The 18,351-nt window shown below is 39.9% G+C and overlaps 1 protein-coding gene across 6 annotated transcripts in view; it reads left to right on the top strand.

The window, feature by feature from the left end:
* The first annotated feature begins 8,525 nt into the window (after positions 1–8,525).
* LYPD6 (LY6/PLAUR domain containing 6) overlaps positions 8,526–18,351 on the top strand; it is a 151,274-nt gene continuing 141,448 nt past the window's right edge. For 4 of the 6 annotated variants that reach the window (XM_043995427.1, XM_043995426.1, XM_043995428.1 and 1 more), the window contains exon 1: positions 8,529–8,680. The gene's annotated coding sequence lies outside the window, so the exon portion shown is untranslated. Of the gene's footprint in view, positions 8,681–18,351 lie in introns of all 6 variants that reach the window. The other 2 variants (XM_043995431.1, XM_043995430.1) reach the window with 2 other exon arrangements.

Genomic DNA, 18,351 nt, shown 5'->3' with positions numbered 1-18,351 from the left:
GTTCCAAATTGTTTTCCAGAATGGCTGGACCAGTTCACAGTTATCATCAGTAAATTAATGAACCTATTTTCCCATAGTCCTTCAAACATTTGCCATTTGCCTTTTTCATCAATTTTGCTAATCTAACAGGTGTGAAGTGGTACCTCTGAGTTATTTTCATTTACATTGTTCTAGTTCTTAGTAATTTGGAGCATTTTTTAAAACCATAGCTATTGATAGTTTAGATTTCTTCCTCTGTAAACTGCCAATTCAGATTCTTTGCTCATTTATCAATTGGGGGATGGCTCATAAATTTGACTCTTAGAAAGGAGAATTTTATCAGAGACACTTGTGGCAAATATTTTTCCTAATTTTTCACTTCTCTTCTAAATTTAGTTGCATTGATTTTGCTTATGTGAAAACATTTATAATTTTATTTAATTAAAACTCTCCATTAAATTTCTTGTGAACCTTTCTACCTCATTTGGTCATGAACATTTCACTTATTTAGAGATCTGATAGGTAATTACTTTATGCTCTACTAATTTTTTAAAGGATATCACCCTTTATGTCTAAATCATGTACTTATTTGGAGCTTATCTTGGTACTTAGTGTAAGATGCTGATCTATACCTAGTTTCTGCCAGACAGCTGTCCAGTTTTCACAATAGTTTTTGTAGAATAGTGAGTTCTTGCTCCAGTAGCTAGGAAGGTCCATATTTTTAACAAAGATCTTTCTTTCCATGATTTTATATGGGTCTATATTTTTCCAGTGATGCTATGTGGCTCTATATTCCATAGACATAGAATACCACAGTCTCTAAAAATGTAAAGTTGTAGGTCACCCAAATATCAACAGAAAGATTCATTGTGGGTATGAGTGGAGTGCACCAAATAAGCAACAAAAGTTATATAGAAGAAATATCCGAAAAGATGTCATTATAGAGATGTGCAACCAGAAAAGTACATGGGGTGGTTATGTAGGGAGAGTGGGAAAAAACTAAAGATAAAGCCCATGAAATATAAATATATCCAGGAGGTGTTTCCCCAACACACTGGGTAGCCCCTTGTGAAAGATATATATGGTGTCCCAGAAGTTATAATGCAGTTTTATACTTTAGTAGCTTAAAACTACTCTAAGTCTTTTGAGACACCCTGTATAGGAGATGTTCAAGAGCACCAATCAATGTAAAAGCTTGAATTTATAGTCTGTACTGTTGGAGAAAGTACCTGTCTTGATGGACAACAGACGCACCAAAGTCTTAAAGTGGAGAAGCAATTCTGTAAAAAATTGAATTAGCTTTTCTAGACATAGCCCTAATACAACATTGTCTCATATTGATCTTGGATTCCATTAAAATCCCTAATTCTTTTTCACATTAACTGCTATTACTCCAGGCTGTGCCTTTTCAAAGATCTACAGCTATATTAAGATCCTAAAGACTATTTTAAAGAAATGATCTTTGTATCTATCCTAAAGTCTAGTACAGTGTTTTGTACATGGTAGGTGTTCAATAAATGTTTGTGGCATACATGAATGAATGCTCCCTAAAAAAGTATTTTTTTAATTATTATGTTGCTGAATTCTTTTGGTAAGCCTCCCCTCATTTTGGTTTTTAGTTTGTCCAACAGTATTCTTTTCTGTTCCATTTTTTAATATTTGTTTTAGGTGATTTATTCTTCCTCCCTCTTTTGTTCATGTCCTTAAAAATCTGAGCTCATTGGAAAGCTTTCTTGGCAACCATATTGATCTCTGTATATCATACCTTGAAATCTTTTTTGGGGGGGGTGGGCATTGGGGGTTAAGTGACTTGCCCAGGGTCACACAGCTAGAAAGTGTCAAGTGTCTGAGGCTGGATTTGAACTCAAGTACTCCTGAATCCAGGGCCGGTGCTTTATCCACTGTGCCACCCAGCTGTCCCCATACCTTGAAATCTTATCATTAGAATTTAGGGGTTTTAGGCCCTTCAATTCCTCTCAATTAATTTCCTTTTTAGGATTTCTGTCCATTGGTTCATGTCTATCTTTTCTCCGAAGGTTTTGAAATTTGTTTTCCTAAAATCCATAACTATTCTCAGCAACCCGTTCCTTTGCCATTACAAATTTTGAGATGTCATGCTCCTTTTCTCCCCAAGGTTCCTATCATTTATACAAATCAGTTTTTCCTTTGTGGTTAGAATTTAGTCCAAAGTAGTAGTTCCCCTCATGGCTTCTTCAGTTCTCTGAATGATGGAATTATTGACAGGTCGAGTCAAGATTTTATCTAATGTTCTGCTTTTAGTGGAATGAGACTTCCAGCACATGCCCAAATTTCTGAATTTCTCTTTCATTCTTATGTCTTTTCTCTGAGCCAATTTTGTGATTTGTATAAAGAAAAAACATCATCTATTACCTCTCTCTCTGGCCAAGTCTATAGTGTATGTCCACAATTAGATCACTTTCATCCCTGTTTTCTCCTCCAAATGTTCTCTAACATGTTTCTTCCCTCCAAGATTTATATTGTTGCACATCATCCTTCAATCAGAAAACACTTGATCTTTTGAGATGAGGGAACATAGCAATACTGGTCTAGAAAATAAACTCTTTTGAAAATATTTATGGAGGAGGATAGTGGAACGTTATAAGCAGTATTGCTTTATACAATTATAATACAAGGAGAGGTGGAAGGAAATTCATTTAAAAGTTGTTTTTAAGAAATTTTATTTAAACTTCCATGACCACACACAAAATTTAAATATATGAATGAGAACTAAATAAGCTCAGTGTCATCATTGTTAAGTAAGAACAACAAAATAACAGCATCAAGAAGACCCAAAGAGGAGGAAAGAAAAGCAAATTAGCAGAAAGTTTTGTGAGAGATTTGATTAATTCAGATTATTATTCTAAGAACATTTAAAGATGAAATCAGAAGGAGGATAACAAGCAGATAGAAAATAGAATAATATTCTATCAGGACAATGCAACCACCACATGTGGATTCATACATCTCTGTTCCTGATGGGCTATATGAAGAAGTAGGAATGGTGCTAAAGATGATGAAGGTATGAAGATAATCTGGACTAGATCATTTGTACTGGAAGGTAACAGAATTTTGAGAGTGTTGTGGGATTGAGTCTGAAAATACTGGAGACAGGAAGGTGCCAAGTGATTGGCAAAAGTCACAGAAAGTATTACTAAAGAAAAAAAAGTCAGTTGAGAGGACATCAGTAACTTCTAGTATTTACTTTCTCATCTCTATAAAATCTATGAGAACAATCTAGGAATATGTATCCAAAAATCCATGATAAAAAATAAGAGAAATAAATGGGCAAGTTTTTGAAAACAACACTCTATAGACAACCACATTGTTGGAGTTTTACAATAGACTGCAAAGTACAAAAAAAGAGAGACACCATTGTGTTCCTTGTTTGTTGTTGTTGTTCTTTCTTCATTCTCAAAGAGGACCAATGATATCATGTGGATAATGCTTTGATTTGTGTGTGAATTGGACTTAAGTAAGGCACTGTTGTACAAAATCATCAGCCTCACTCTCTCCTCCAGAGTCATTGAGGTCCAGTGGCAAGAAAAAAAGTCACGATGACTGGCAATTGATTATTTTAAAACCATTTGATTAACTAGAGCAAAAGGCAGCTTCCTACAAGATACAATCCATGAATATGCTGAGATCATTAAGGTTCCTTAATAGTTGTAATCACAATAGCTTTTTAATTTTTTTTTACAAATTTTTGATCTTCAATATTAAGTGAGATATGTAATGAGGAATTGTGTGCATGCCAAAGGTGTGTGCCACTGTTATATAGAATGTCTAGTAATGATTCTAAATGGAATAGATCTTTAATATAGATGGTAAGATCTTCTAGATCTTCTTGTTTGCAGCTGACATGCTGATTTCATTAAACTCCAGGATACTACTGAGCCTCCTAAATGAGATCAATCACTCAGAGAGTTCAACTTAATAATCTACATTGAAAAAACAAGTGGGTCAAGAATGTCTTTTATCTAGACTATAATTAATAAGCAGTTGATTAGACAGCCTACTGAAAGGCTCATCAGCATGTCTCTTAAATCAGCACTAAAGCAGAACAATGATCTAGGCCCAAAATTGAGTAGGAGGAAGACAGTTGGCTGCACTATATTTGGGAAATTGTGTGACTCTTTCAATGATTTCAGGCTGCTTCCTAAAAGAAAATTCCATCTTTTTAATACCAATATTCTCCTAGTACTGTTATATGGTTGCAAATCATAGAGTATCTCATCTCCCAGGGAACACAACTGTTGGTAACTCAGGGGTAATGAAAATACCTATGGTAGGTCTAAATAGGCTGAAGAATTTTTACCAACAATGTATGCAAGCAGTGATGTATAAAGTACCATATAGGAGATATATGATCAGAAAAGGTGGTGGACCAGTCATTTAGAAAGAACTCAGGGTGGTGGAACCAAGGTAGCAGAGACTAGGCCAGGCCACCCCAGTGCAATGAGCAAACCAAGAGCCCCTGAGACCCTGAAGCAGAAAGCCATTGATGAGGCCCCTGGCCCCCAGCAAAAGAAGCTTTGGATAGCTCCCCCTGTGTCTCAGGAGGAGAGCTCAACTTTAAAAGTCAAGAAATAGGCTAAAAATGAGTAAGAAGCAGACAATAACCATGACCATAGAAAGCTAGTATGGTGACAGGGAAGACCCAAACAAAAACTCAGAAGAGGGCAACACTGTATGCAAAATCTCTAAGGGGAAGATGAATTGGTCTCAAGATCTAAAAGCCTTATTGGAAGAGCTCAAAAAGGACTTAAAAAATTTAATAAGAGAGGTAGAGGAAAAATTGGGGAAAGAAATGAGAGTTACACGAGAGTCAACAGCTTGGAAAAGGAAGGACAAAAATTGACTGAAGAAAATAATTCCCCCCAAAAATACAATTGGCTGAATGGGAAAATAAATCCAATGAAGAATACAGCACCTTAAGTAGTAGAATTGGCCAAATGGAAAAGGAGGTATAAAAGCAGACTGGAGAACCTAGAATAACTGATAACCTCAAAACTGCCCCAGTATCCATGTAATGTTGAAAGACACAGAAGAAGGTCTTTAGAACCTTGAGTGGACCACCCCCTACCCCTACCACCATAACAGTATATGTGTTTCATAGGTTCAGAAGGAATGCTTGCATAAGTTGTGGTCTATAATATTAGAATCTGTATCTATATGATCATATACATTGAGATATAAATTGTTTGAACAAAGTATTTTCTTCTCTTGCCATATTCTGGCTGTGATTCTGTGATGTAAGTGAAGCTATATTTACCTACTTGTGCTAAATTTTCCCGGTCACTTTATTGCTTATGCTCTGCATGAATGCATGCATATACAAACACGCATGAACAAACACATATGTAGTCCCTCCCCCCAAGATCATATATGTATGTATGTGTGTGTATGTCTTTGCTTGAGGGGAAGGTGAAAGGCCATGAACAATGTCTCTTTATATCCCAATTTATTGGAGTCAGAAAGAGTTCATAGAAAAGAAAGAAGAAATGATCCATGAATAGAGTCAGGAAGAAAATAACTTTTAAGGAGTTAAAGTGGCAATGACATTAATGTCAAAAGGTTGGTAAGTGGAAGAATTAAAAACAAAGAAAAAAGGTAAGAATAGAAAATTCTGAATTCTGGGAGCTATAGCTCCAATGGTTAATATATTCTCTCCTTTCCCATGCATGGGAGTAGAAGTATTAGAGTTTATTTTTTAAACCATAGAGGGATATATATGCATACGTGTATGTGAATAGACACAATAAATATAGGAATGTGTGTACATTTATATACATATACTTCCATACATACAAATATTATTAGCCCATAAATATTTTTCCAACCTTTTCCTTCTTTTATCCTGTAAATTGCTTCTGCAAGGAAGAAACATAAAAGCAGAAACTTTGTAAATCACCTAAAATAATCCATTACTGGGGCAGCTAGATGGCGCAGTGGTTAAAGCACTGGCCCTGGATTCAGGAGTACCTGAGTTCAAATCCAGCCTCAGACACTTGACACTTACTAGCTGTGTGACCCTGGGCAAGTCACTTAACCCCCATTGCCTGCAAAAAAAAAAAAGAGAGAGAAAAAAAAATAATCCATTACTTTCCAGACCTTTTAGATAGCAAATGGAACTTCAGTATTTTGTGACTCTTCCTGAGAATTTCCCCTTATATGTGTCTTGGCAAAATAGTTGACATGCCTGTTTGCTATTTAAGATGAAAAGAAGAAAAGCATTATAGACTTCATACAAGAGTAGGCTTTAAATACATGACCCAAGGTGCTTTGTCAATCTTGAAAACCAATGTTTGGGGACATCTAGGTGTTGCAGTGCATAAAGCACCAGCCCTGGGATTCAGGAGGACCTGAGTTCAAATCTCACCTCAGACACCTGATACTTACTAGCTGTGTGACCTTGGGCAAGTCACTTAACCCTCATTGCTCAGCTCCCCCCCCCCCCAAAAAAAAATTACACTGAACAATTTTCAATGGAAGTAATTTAGTTGTTTTCCAAAGGCAGTGATGAGTCTTGTAGAACTCTCCAAATACTTCCATTTCATCTTTCTTATGACCAAAGAACTATGTGGATTTGTATGACAGGTAGGCTATGTGTGTGTGTGGCCTGATGATACAACAAAGTTCTTCATCTGTAGGAAACTAATTAACCATTAAGGGAAGGGTATCCTTGACTTTGGCTTCATTAGTACTATGCTCCTGAGGTACTAATTCTTGCCTACTCTCACCTTGATCTGTGTAATACTTTGGACATGCAGGACTGTCAAGTCTCTGATTTCAGTAAGCTTCTATTTTAATAGTATGATCAAATACTCTACCCTTCTTTCTTGCAGGTTATTAGAAATTTCCCGTACCACCCCCCCACCCCCCGCATATTTATTGAATCAAAAAATTCTATTTTCTATTTGGAAATCTTTTAATTTTCATTCTTACGAAGACTGAAGCTAACTTATTTCCATAAATTCCAGGGAAGAGAAGGAAAAAAAAATTAGAATATTCAGGCACAACGAGAGGGCCAAAAAGAGGCAAGAAAAAAGAGTCCTAGACTTGTAAAAAGTCTCAGGTCTGCCGCTTAATAGCTGTGTATCTTGGGCAAAATACCTTCCACCTTCCTGAACCTCAGTTTCATCTTTTGTAAAATGACGAGGTTGGACTCCAAGGCCCTCGTAGCTTTGATATTCTATGATTCCATGGCTGGTTAAAGAGAGAATGTTTTCCTCCATAAACTCTGTAAATAGTTTAAAGGATTGAATAATAGGTGACCTGCTGGGTTCTCTGACTGCCACTGGACGCAGCCAACCATAGGTCGGCCTCCTTTGTCCTGGCCTTCTTCCAGCTTTCAGCTTTTCCAAGTCAGTTTCTGAGGGGGATTTACTCCAGCCCTTCCCTAAACCTTTCTATTACCTTCACTAGGTCTTGTTCGAGGGGTGGAGCAGCTTAAGGGATGTGGTTAGCTCTGAGAAGGTCCTCAACCCCTCTTGGAGGTCTTTGTTCAAATACGACTAAACTGTAAGAGGTCTGGGCTCCACACTGGCAAGTTGGGGGGGGGGGGGGAAGATTTTCAATATCGAAGTGAAAATCAACCCAGGGCTAGAAGGTTGTGTTAATTTTATTTCGAGGAGGGCTGTGTGTGGCCTTGGGGGAGGCGGGAGGGAGAAAGCCAACGCGAGAATAACTAATGCCTCTGCCCCGAACTGCTAGTTTCCTAATCTATGGATGCTTTTCATCAGCTCTGCTGTCTGGCATCATCCCCCTCCCCAGCAAACACATCGCATCCTATCACTTCCATATGATTATTGTAAAAATCAATCGGCCTTGACCGTGCCCCCGGTGTCTATAGTTGGAACTGCTTCCTCTAAACGCACTCTTCTCTGTTCGGTGAATTTTACTTATCCCAACTTAAGTGAATTTGGGATTTCGCCAAGTCCCTGTTTCTCAAACGAGTGGTTTCCTTGACTGTCCGTGGTTTTTCTGGTGCTCTGCTGTTGCCCAAGGATTCCCAAAGGCACTTGGTTGAGGTAGTGAGTGGGGATAGTCTCTACACAGGAAGGAGTAATGCAACCTGAGAAAACAGTGCTATAAATAAAAGATCACTGGGAACTGCCTCCCTGGGAAGCTCCCATGATCTCTTGTCTTTCGGCAGGACAGGCTCTGCGGTCCGACCCTGGCTGCTACAGCACAGGCCAAGAGAATAGTTCAAAGCCATTTAACTCGCCCTGACTGCCCCGGGACCCAGAGGCTCCTGGAGCTCGCCGCCCAGAAGCTCGAGTTTACTTTGATTTCCCCAGCTGACTATTCAGGAGTTGGGTTTTGTTGGCTTGGGCCAATAAGAAAGCCCGGTGGTGGGCTCGGCTTCGCCAGACGCATGGTGATTGGCCCCGAGCACCGAGAAGCTGGAAAGCTAGCCAGCTGAAGGTTCCATCGCTGGAAGTAGGGGGCGAAGTGGGAGTGACAGCGCGTGCCCCTTGCAGCCCCCCACCCTCTCCTCCTGTGCCCCCCCCAACGGGCTCCGTTCCCCTCCTCTCCACTCCCCCTCCCCTTCTCTCCCCTCCCGGCCTCCGGCCGCGCGCTGGCTGGGCTCCGCATTGCACACTCTGGGGGAACCGCAGTGTGCATTCGTGGGATGGGGCAGCGGGTTGCTGGAGGCTGGAACCGATGCGTGGCTCTGGTAAGTAAAGGCGTCTTTCCCTAGGGAACGCAAAGCAGAGAGGGTCACTTCAAACTGTCCGCGCTAATGCGGGACCTCGACCGGGTGACGGGAGTGCTCGGATCCCTTCCGTCATTCCGAGCTGCTCCGTTTACTGAGATTGCCTCTGAAAGACAAGTCGGGCTGAGGGGGTTGGGGGTTGGGGGGCGGGGGGCTCACCCCATGCCCCCAGGGCTGGGACGAAACGCCCAGTAGAGAGCGTGCTGTCAGGGCAAGGAGAAAGGAATGTGTGTGTGTGTGTGTGTGTGTGTGTGTGTGTGTGTGTGTGTGTGTGAGAGAGAGAGAGAGAGAGAGAGAGAGAGAGAGAGAGAGAGAGAGAGAGAGAGAGAGAGAGAGAGAGAGAGAATGAAATTGGGAAGAGGTTGAGTGGAAATGTCTGTAGCCGCCAAGTTCAAGGCTCAAAGAAGGAGAGATTTCTCCCCCCAGGTCAATTTAGAGTGCCATTTTAGAGTCTCATTTTGAGTGCGTGCCCACTAGGAACTCCAGCTGGAGAGTTTTCCTCGAGACAGTCCCTGAGCCCGTCCACATGTTGCTGCAGAGGTGTCCTAGTGTGGCAATGCCAAGAGGCAGTGAACACCAAACCCTCTTGCTTTCGTTCGAAAAGGGGGAAAACCCACTCCAAAATAAACCCTGAATGCCCTTGATCCCCAGGACAGTTCAGTGAGCACGCCTCAGCAGGGGGCTTGTGGCTCTGAACCAGGATCCCATTTAATTTGAAAAAACAGTTCGTCTTGGTTTGACGTGGACACTTCTCTCTCTCTCTCTCTCTCTCTCTCTCTCTCTCTCTCTCTCTCTCTCTCTCTCTCTCTCTCTCTCTCTCTCTCTCTCTCACCAGTTCATATTTGAGTCTCATTTAATCAAACCGTGGGTTAACTCTGACTACCTGCTCGCCTGCCTCTTCTCCACCCTATCCTTTACTCTTCTATTGTGGGTTAGAAACTTGCCAAACGTGGTTGCTGATCGTCCCCCAGGGCATAATCAGAGTCCAGAACAATGGCTTTGTGGCTTTAAAGTCTTCTAAGTGGATCGGGCTCCCCAGAGAAACCACTATTGTATATAGCATGGTCCCGTGCATCAGTCTTCTCAGGAGCATAGGCATTTCCTGGATAGTTCAAAAGTGTTATGGTTTCAGTGGCAAACCTTCTGTAGGAACGATGGTTCGAATAGCATTAACCTGCCAGGGCATATGACATAAAGAATGTTAAGCTTTCTCGCTCTGGTAACCTGCCCAAGGTGTGACCTCCAAAATTCAATTTTCTCTGTGGGAGGTTGGGGGAGCTTAGGTACTCTGGGGAAATGCTTTTTTTTTATTCTTGTTAAATTGGCTCTCAGTGACATATACTCTGTGCTGCTGTGGTCTGGCCAGCCATTGCAGATGCTGTTATATTATTAGAGTAAGTCCCTTAGAGCCCTATTACATTTTCTTCAGCGGGGACCTAGAGGTAGTGTTTTTTCCCCCCAATTGGATCTGCACCTCATTTCTCAAATACCGCAGACACTAATGGTTACTGTATCTGTGCACACGTGTGCTAAGTTTGCTAAAGATATTTGTGCAATCGTCCATGAAATGACTTAATGCACATTTATGTTAAACCCATTTAAATGTAAAATGCCTATCCCTTTTCAATTTTCGTTTCCACTCAGTCAGAAGGCACTTGGTTGCAACAGGACTTAAGAGCTTTCACTGTTAAAACAGGTTTCCCAGAACTTCAAGTCAGTCATAGTAATGCAGAAAACCTATCGGTACACTGGCTTAGTATAGTTATGTGCATGCTATAGAGAGTGTTATGCAAGTATTAGTTGCTTTCTTTATTTTAAAAATGCTAGAGTCTTCCAGGGCAAGAAGATAAACACACATTCCTTTGGAAGTAATTTGTGAATCTATTTTTCTCTAAATAATGAAGTTTTAAAATCTTTTGGTTTTTGGTGTCATCAGGGCCAACTTTGAACAAAATCACCAAGTAGGTGAGTGTATCTTTGGCACCTTCCTCCTTCTCTCCTCTTGGGAGAGTCTCCTCATTCTCATTCTTTCTCCCCAGCCCAGTGTAAGAAGCTTACTCTTAGTTGTTAGCTAATCTCCATTGAGACAGCAGCTTGTAATGTTTTAAAGAGTGACTTGGGGTTATAAGCCATTTTAATAAGGCACTCTTGAAGACTAAAGACCAAAGAGATTGATAGACCAATGTTGGAATTTTAGCAAAAAAGTTGGGGGAGATAGTTCAAGGCAGAGAGGTTTGAATTATGGTTAAGAGTCCAACTGATGATATTTTCCTCCTTCCTCACTTCATTTTTATGGGCTTATTCTTAGCCCATAAAAACATTGGCCCCACTTGCTCAATAAGGATAACAAATTACTAGGTAAACACTGAAACATTCTGTGAACAGAATGCCCACTTATCAAAAGTCATAAAATCTTCAGTGGTTCATAGAGGAGAGTAAGATAACAAATGATCGTGTGTGTTAAGGGAAAATGATATTTGTATCACAGTATGTGGCTCATGGATATCATGTGTTAAATGTAGAAAGACACATATTACTTGCAAATTAACTTTTGGCAAATTACCTTTTACTGGATATGTAAGTGCAAATACACCACATACATTATCTATATTATAAATGGATATATACGTGTGTGTGTATACACACATATATGGACAGAATTGGCTTTGGTTGCATGGGACTGAGCACGTGTCACACGGATAGTGCTAATACACCTTAGACATTTGCTAGCAGTAAGACCCTGGACAAATTATTTAGTCTCTCTGAGCTTTAGTTTCCTTATCTATAAAACTGGGATAATAATTATAATAATAATAGCTAACATTTATATGATGCTTCTTATGAGCTAGTCATCTTTGCTTTATGATTATTATTTCATTTGATCCTCACAAAGACCCTGGGAGGTAGGTACTATTATTATCTTCATTTTACAGATGAGTAAACTAAGGCAAACAGAGGTTAAGTGACTTACTTTGGGTCACAAAACTAGTAAGAATCTGAGGTCACATTCGAACTCAGGTCTTCCTGACTCCAGGCGGCCCAGCATTCTGTCCACTGGACCATCTAGATGCCTAGTGTGGTTATGAACCTCGAATTAGATAATATAGAGGAGAGCTTTGTCAGATTTAAAGTGATGTATAAAGGAAAGATAATCATAATAATAGTGATAGTAACAGGAAACCTCAGTAATCCAAAGGGCCTTCCCAAGGTTAGAGCTAGAAGGGACCTTAGATATCATGTAGCTCCAACTTGTAACAGCTAGGTGGTGCAGTAGATGGAATAAGGAAGACTAATCTTCCTGAGTTCAAATCTGGCCTCAGACATTTACTATCTGTGAGACCTTAGGCAAGTCATTTAACCTTGTTTGCCTCAGTTTCTTCATCTGTAAAATGAGCTGGAGAAGGAAATGACAAACCACTCCAGTATCTTTGACAAGACAATGCCAAATGGGGTCATAAAGATTTGGACACAACTGAACAACAACTGAAAAGCTTAATACTGTACTGAGGCAAAAACTAAAGCCTACAAAGATCAAGTGATTTGCCCAATATTATATAGGCAATAGCAGATCAAAAGACATGAATGCAGGTTCTCTGACTTCAAAATCTGATAGTTTTCCCAAGGTGTTCTGGATTGGTATAATATCTCATCTGGATTATTATTTCCTCTAAGTATTAACTTTTGCAAGTGTCAAGGAAAGGGAATGTATCAGATTTGGTGTTGAGTAGCTGTGACATAAGCAATGGTAAAGGAAGTCACTGTCAATTAAGGTAAGAAGGAATCACTGTATAGCTAAGCAGAGCTTTGCCGTGAAGGAGAACCAAAGGACTCCATGAAGTGTTCAGTTTTAGCAGAGGAAGCTACTTGAAAGAATGTTAAGGAAAAGATGGAAATGAATTTTTAAAAATGACCTACAAATGGGCAGCTAGGTGGTGCAGTGGATAAAGCACTGGCCTTGGATTCAGGAGGACCTGAGTTCAAATCCGGCCTCAGACACTTGAAACTTACCAGCTGTGTGACCTTGGGCAAGTCACTTAACCCTCATTGCCACGCAAAAATTTTGTAAAAAATGACAAGACAGAGTCTCTATGACATCACCTTCTCAGAAGCCTAGCTTTAACAAAAACAAACAAAAAACTAGACAGCAGAAAACAAAGAAATTCTATACCCAAATCCTCAAATGAAAACATCAATCGTATTTTTAGCTGGGGAAATATAGCCAGACAATAGTACATATGAAAAAAGATGTTAGCTCTATATGAATCAACAGCATGCTGTGGTGATGAAAAACAAAAGACTCAGTGAATACACATACAGTATTCGGAGCAAGGGAGGTCATTAGTCTGTTTTCCTCTGCACTGGTAGGCACACTTCCAGAGTATAGAGTTCATTTCTATAGAGCTACATTTATGGGGGGGGGGGGGGTAATCATCAAGCTGAAACATCTTCTTTTAGGATGGTATTGAGACTCAAAGCCATGTTAAATGATGATCCTTAAACAGAACTGGATGTTTACTTTCTGTAAGGGAGTATGGCAGAGGAGTGAATAAGATGGCTTTCTTCAATATTTGCAGGGCTGTTATGTGGAAGGAGGGATTGAACTTCTTCTGAGAACTCCTGGTACATGGCCTAGGATCAGTGGGGTGGAAGTTAGAGGTAGAAGAGGTTTCTATTCAGCATAAGAAAAAATCAGCCTAACAAATAGATGTCCTTGAAAATGGAATGGTTACGTTGGAATTCTGTTCATTGATCATGCTCAAGGAGCAGTCATGGGGCATGTTGGAGAGAGAAGATTTCATGCATCTGTCAGGAGGTTGAACTAGATCATTGGGTATCTCATTTGCAGGCAGTCTATTGTTACTCATTGTCCTGTACTCTATGTCTCCTATGTGACCTAATGTTTCAGGATGCCTTCTTCTCTTGTAGAAACCATCAGAAATTGACTCTTTAAGCTATAGCTCCTGAGAGGGGCATATTCATTATGACTTATAACAGTTACTAATGTATTGGGTTAACACCAGAACCTAGTCTCCCTCTAAATTGATTCACTGTCATATTGAATTCTCATGCCCTCACTGGTACTGCTGATCACAGCCTTCACACACGATGCTTATAACCCATTCTGCTTTTGACCATACTCTGACGTTCTTCCACAACCATCAGGGCTCCAAGATCTTGGATAACCTTTCATTCTCTCTCTCAAATAAAGACGAATGTATCAAAGTTCTCACTCCACATTCCTTCTCATCACACCAGGGAGGTAGTTTCTATCAAGATGTTTCTAATTCTAGTATCATCAAGATTGTGTTAAATACACCTCTGGTATAATTGGTGGCTTCCAGCAGCTCTGTGCCCTATCTCCTCCACCCATCTGTTTGCATTTCCTACTCAAATATGTGAGTTCTAAGGTCCCTTCCAACTCAAAAAGTCTAATTGTCTGTGAACTGAAAAAGGAAAGAAAGAAGCAGCTTTCAAAAAAAATTTAGACTGTTCAAAGTGAGGAAAAATAGTGAACCCATAAAGGGCAGATCATATGCAAACTATAAATTAAGGATGCTAAAATAGAATTGAAGAAGTACCTTGCAAGGTACTCCAAAGCCAATAATAAAGGATTCCTTGAATACATCAAAGAGAACTTGATTATTACAATGCAAAAAGGTACACTTAGAGATGAAAGGAGACAGCAAAGGCACTCTTTATGGAGGAAGCTGTTGGAGACAATCCCACTGCTGGAGCTACTCGATTTTGGGGGGAAAAGTTAAATGCATAGGATGTTCTAGACTTAATTCATAAACTGGGTATAGTTCGATGAGGGAAACCAGATAGCAACTGCTTTTGGTATGATCCATTTTGAAGGAACTCATAGCTGAAACTGGGAAACCTTTTGGCTAATAGATGTCATCATTAAAAGACTATTGCTGGGCAGCTAGGTGGCGCAGTGGATAGAGCACCGGCCCTGAAGTCAGGAGTACCTGAGTTCAAGTCCGGCCTCAGACACTTAACACTTACTAGCTGTGTGACCTTGGGCAAGTCACTTAACCCCAATTGCCTCACTAAAAAAACAAACAAACAAACAAAAAAAACCCAAAAAACAAAACAAACAAAAAAAAAAGACTATTGCTGGGGGCGGCTAGGTGGCGCAGTGGATAAAGCACTGGCCCTGGATTCAGGAGTTCCTGAGTTTAAATCCGGCCTCAGACACTTGACACTTACTGGCTGTGTGACCTTGGGCAAGTCACTTAACCCCCATTGCCCCGCAAAAGAAAAGGAGGAAAAAAAAAGACTATTGCTGTTCAGGAAGACTGGCAGATTGCCAACATGATTCCCAGCAATAAAAAAGTTTTTAAGGAGACCAGTTTCGTTAGAGGACTAATGGCCTTAATAGTAGTGGGTAGGTTCATCATATACTCAAATAAACATGATCTATGGTACAGGAGAAGGAAGGGGAGAGCAACATGGAACTTCTTGAGAAAATCATCCTTGACTAATCTATTACCCCGAAAACTCTGAATCTCTTCTGATCATGGGACTAGTTAATGAGAAAGCCAGCTCACATAAATTCAGTTGATAGATGTTTATTATCCCCATTGTACAGATGAAGGAACTAAGGCTCAGAAAATTCAAATGACATTCAATGTGTCACACAGTTACTAAGACTCTGAAACAGAAATTTGAATCCAAGTCTTCTAGTACCAAGGTCAATGTTCTTTCTTTTTATACCCCATTCCTAGCCATGGTTACAGTTTAAGTGTGACTGTATTCTAAGGGGAATAAAAATGATTTCATTCCTTTTCCTTCCCTCCCTTGTGAATTGTTTTACTGAATGTTTGCACATTTTTGTGAAAGAGAAATATATCCCTGTAAATCATTAAATAATATTTATCTTTGATAAATCAGTGGCCCTGGGATTTCTTTAATGTGTGTGTTCCCTTCAGTGATTCAGATCATAACCCATCTCTGCCTTCTTATTCAGGTCTACTCTTGTCATTGTCCTTCCATGAATCTTCCCTGTGCGGTCCACTCAACATGGCAGGTGCTTTTGATGGCCTGGATAACAACGGAACACACGGGTTGTCTTTTAGTTATTGGTTATTCTTGTCACATAGCTAGTCTACCGTCTCTAGTGTCATACTTCTCTTTGATAACCTTCATTAAGCCACTTCTCCTGCATAATTCCTTGTTGGGAATGTGTTGCAGCCCACTCACACCCAACATGAGCTTCTCCATTGCCCTTTGGGTGAACCTCAGTTTTAATTCTTTGGAGACTGTGGTATTACATGACTCATAGCTATGCAGCATCATGGGAAGAGACTTGTTAAAAAAAAAAAAAGATGGGCCTTTGTTTCAGGGAGAAGCTTGGGGTCATTAAAAGCATTAATTGTTTTCCTAAAGGCAATTCAGCCTAACACCTCCTGGCCCAGTTCAATCCCAGGTCTGGTTTATTGTCCATTTGTACTGCTTGTAATGAGGACAGACATTGTGTATATGTATATATGTGACAGTTAGGTGATGAAGTGGATAGAATGCTGGTCCTGGAGTCAGAAGATTCATCTTCATGAGTTCAAATCTGGTCTCAGATAGTTACTAGCTGTATGACCCTGGGCAATTAACTTAATCCTATTTGCCTCAGTTCCTCATCTGTAAAATGAGTTAGAGAAGAAAATAGCAAAGCACTCCAGTATCTTTGCCAAGAAAATCCCAAATGGAATCATGAAGAATATGACACAATGAAATGACTGAACAATAGCAACATAGGCATATGTATGTATTTATATTATATATATATATATGTATGTATAGCTACACAAAGAGATAGGTAAGCAAAGATAGATGGATAGAAAGATAGATATATACAGGTAGGTAGATAGAGCATCTAGAGAACCAGTTTTGGTCCATCCATCCTGCCTATCATAGTCTGGAAAACAATCATTCTTCATCCATTTGTTTATTCTTTGTGTTTGTTTTTCTTTGTGGAAATCACTCTTTGGAATGACTGTATGTCTCATTTAGAAAGCTCTGCAGTGTTCTGAGGCTCAGTGTTCTCTTTGCAATGTCATCTACAAATAGGATAGATCATTAGGGGAATAGTTGAAATAATGCTCGACAGTTTAAATAGTAAGCATAAAAATATACTTGAACTCGAAAGTACAACATTTCTTCTATTTTTGTTGTATTTCTGTTTAAATGATGAAGCTACCACCCTAGTTCACATTCATATCACCTCTTCCTAGAACTAGTATAACTATTAGAGTAGTCTCCTAATTGTGACCTGTCTTCACGCTCTTTTGCTGATATTCTAAAGCACAAGTCAAACCTTGTCATTCCCCTGCTCAGGAAACTTCAAAGGCTTTTGGTTACCTCTAGGATCAAATATAAATTCCTCTATTTGTCCTTTAAAGCCCTTCACAATCTGGCTTCAGCCTAGCTAGACTTATTATGCGCCTTCTTCAGACCCTGTCTTTCTCATGTGATTTCCCACTTCCTACTCCCCTGTGCCTGGTGTGGATTCCCTTTTAGATGCCTATCCTCCTTCAGTTCTCAGTTCAACTGTCACTTCCTATATAAGACCTTTCCTAATTTTTTCAGTCGCTAGTGTCCCATCCTGATTTGAAATTGCTGCATATTTGTTGTTGTTCAGTTGTTTTTCAGTGATGTCCAATTCTTCATGACCCCATTTAGGGTTGTCTTGGCCAAGATACTGGAGTGATTTGCCATTTCCTTCTCAAGCTCATTTTAAAGAGGAGGAAACTGAGGCAAACAGGGTTAAGTGAATTGTGGAGGTGGGGAGACTTGGGGGGGGGGTTTAGTCATATAGATAGTAAGTATTTAAGCCCAGATTTGAACTCAAGAAGATGTCAGCCTGACACCAGGACCAGCCCTCTATGCATTATGATGCCACCTACCTGTCCTGCTGCATTAGTTTGTAGCTATTTTGTGTGAATTTGTATTGTACATAACCCCTACTCTCTCTGCCTTCCCATGGAATGTAAGCTCCTTTAGGGCAGGCACTGTTTCATTCATTCAGTCAGTCAATACTTAGATCCTTTGTTTATTTATATATTTGTTTATTCATTCATTCATTCCTTTGTTTGTTTGGTTATTTTGTAGGGCAGTGAGGGTTAAGTGATTTGCCCAGGGTCACACAGCTAGTTGGTGTCAAATGTCTGAGGCCGGATTTGAAATCAGGTCCTCCTGAATCCAGGGCCAGTGCTTTATCCACTGTGCCACATAGCTGCCCTCACTGTTTCATTTTTGCCATTATATCCCCAGTTACTCACACAATGGCTGGTGTGTAGTAAGGGCTTAGTAAATGCCTGATGCTTGTTTGATCCAAGTTTGAATTTCTCAGTACTTATCTTCTATAATGAAAGAAGGGAGACAACAGGGTACGAGACTGAGTCAACCTCAACTTATGGATCTAGCTTCTCTAACTTGCTGGTAACACTGGAATCTTTCAGAGACAATTTCCTCATCCATAAAGTGAGTGGGACTATATGATTTCTCAGATTCAGTTCAGTTTCAGATTTCTATTATGAATGGACTCAATTTGCTTATCTCTAAAATGAGCTGAAGAAGAAAATGGCAAACCACTCCAGGATCTTTGCCAAGAAAACCCAAATGGGGTCATGAAG

This window comes from Dromiciops gliroides, chromosome 3, assembly GCF_019393635.1.
Source record: "Dromiciops gliroides isolate mDroGli1 chromosome 3, mDroGli1.pri, whole genome shotgun sequence".
Taxonomy (NCBI): Eukaryota; Metazoa; Chordata; class Mammalia; order Microbiotheria; family Microbiotheriidae; genus Dromiciops; species Dromiciops gliroides.
The sequence above is the reverse complement of the archived record's forward strand: the minus strand, read 5'-3'. Positions and strand labels throughout refer to the sequence as shown.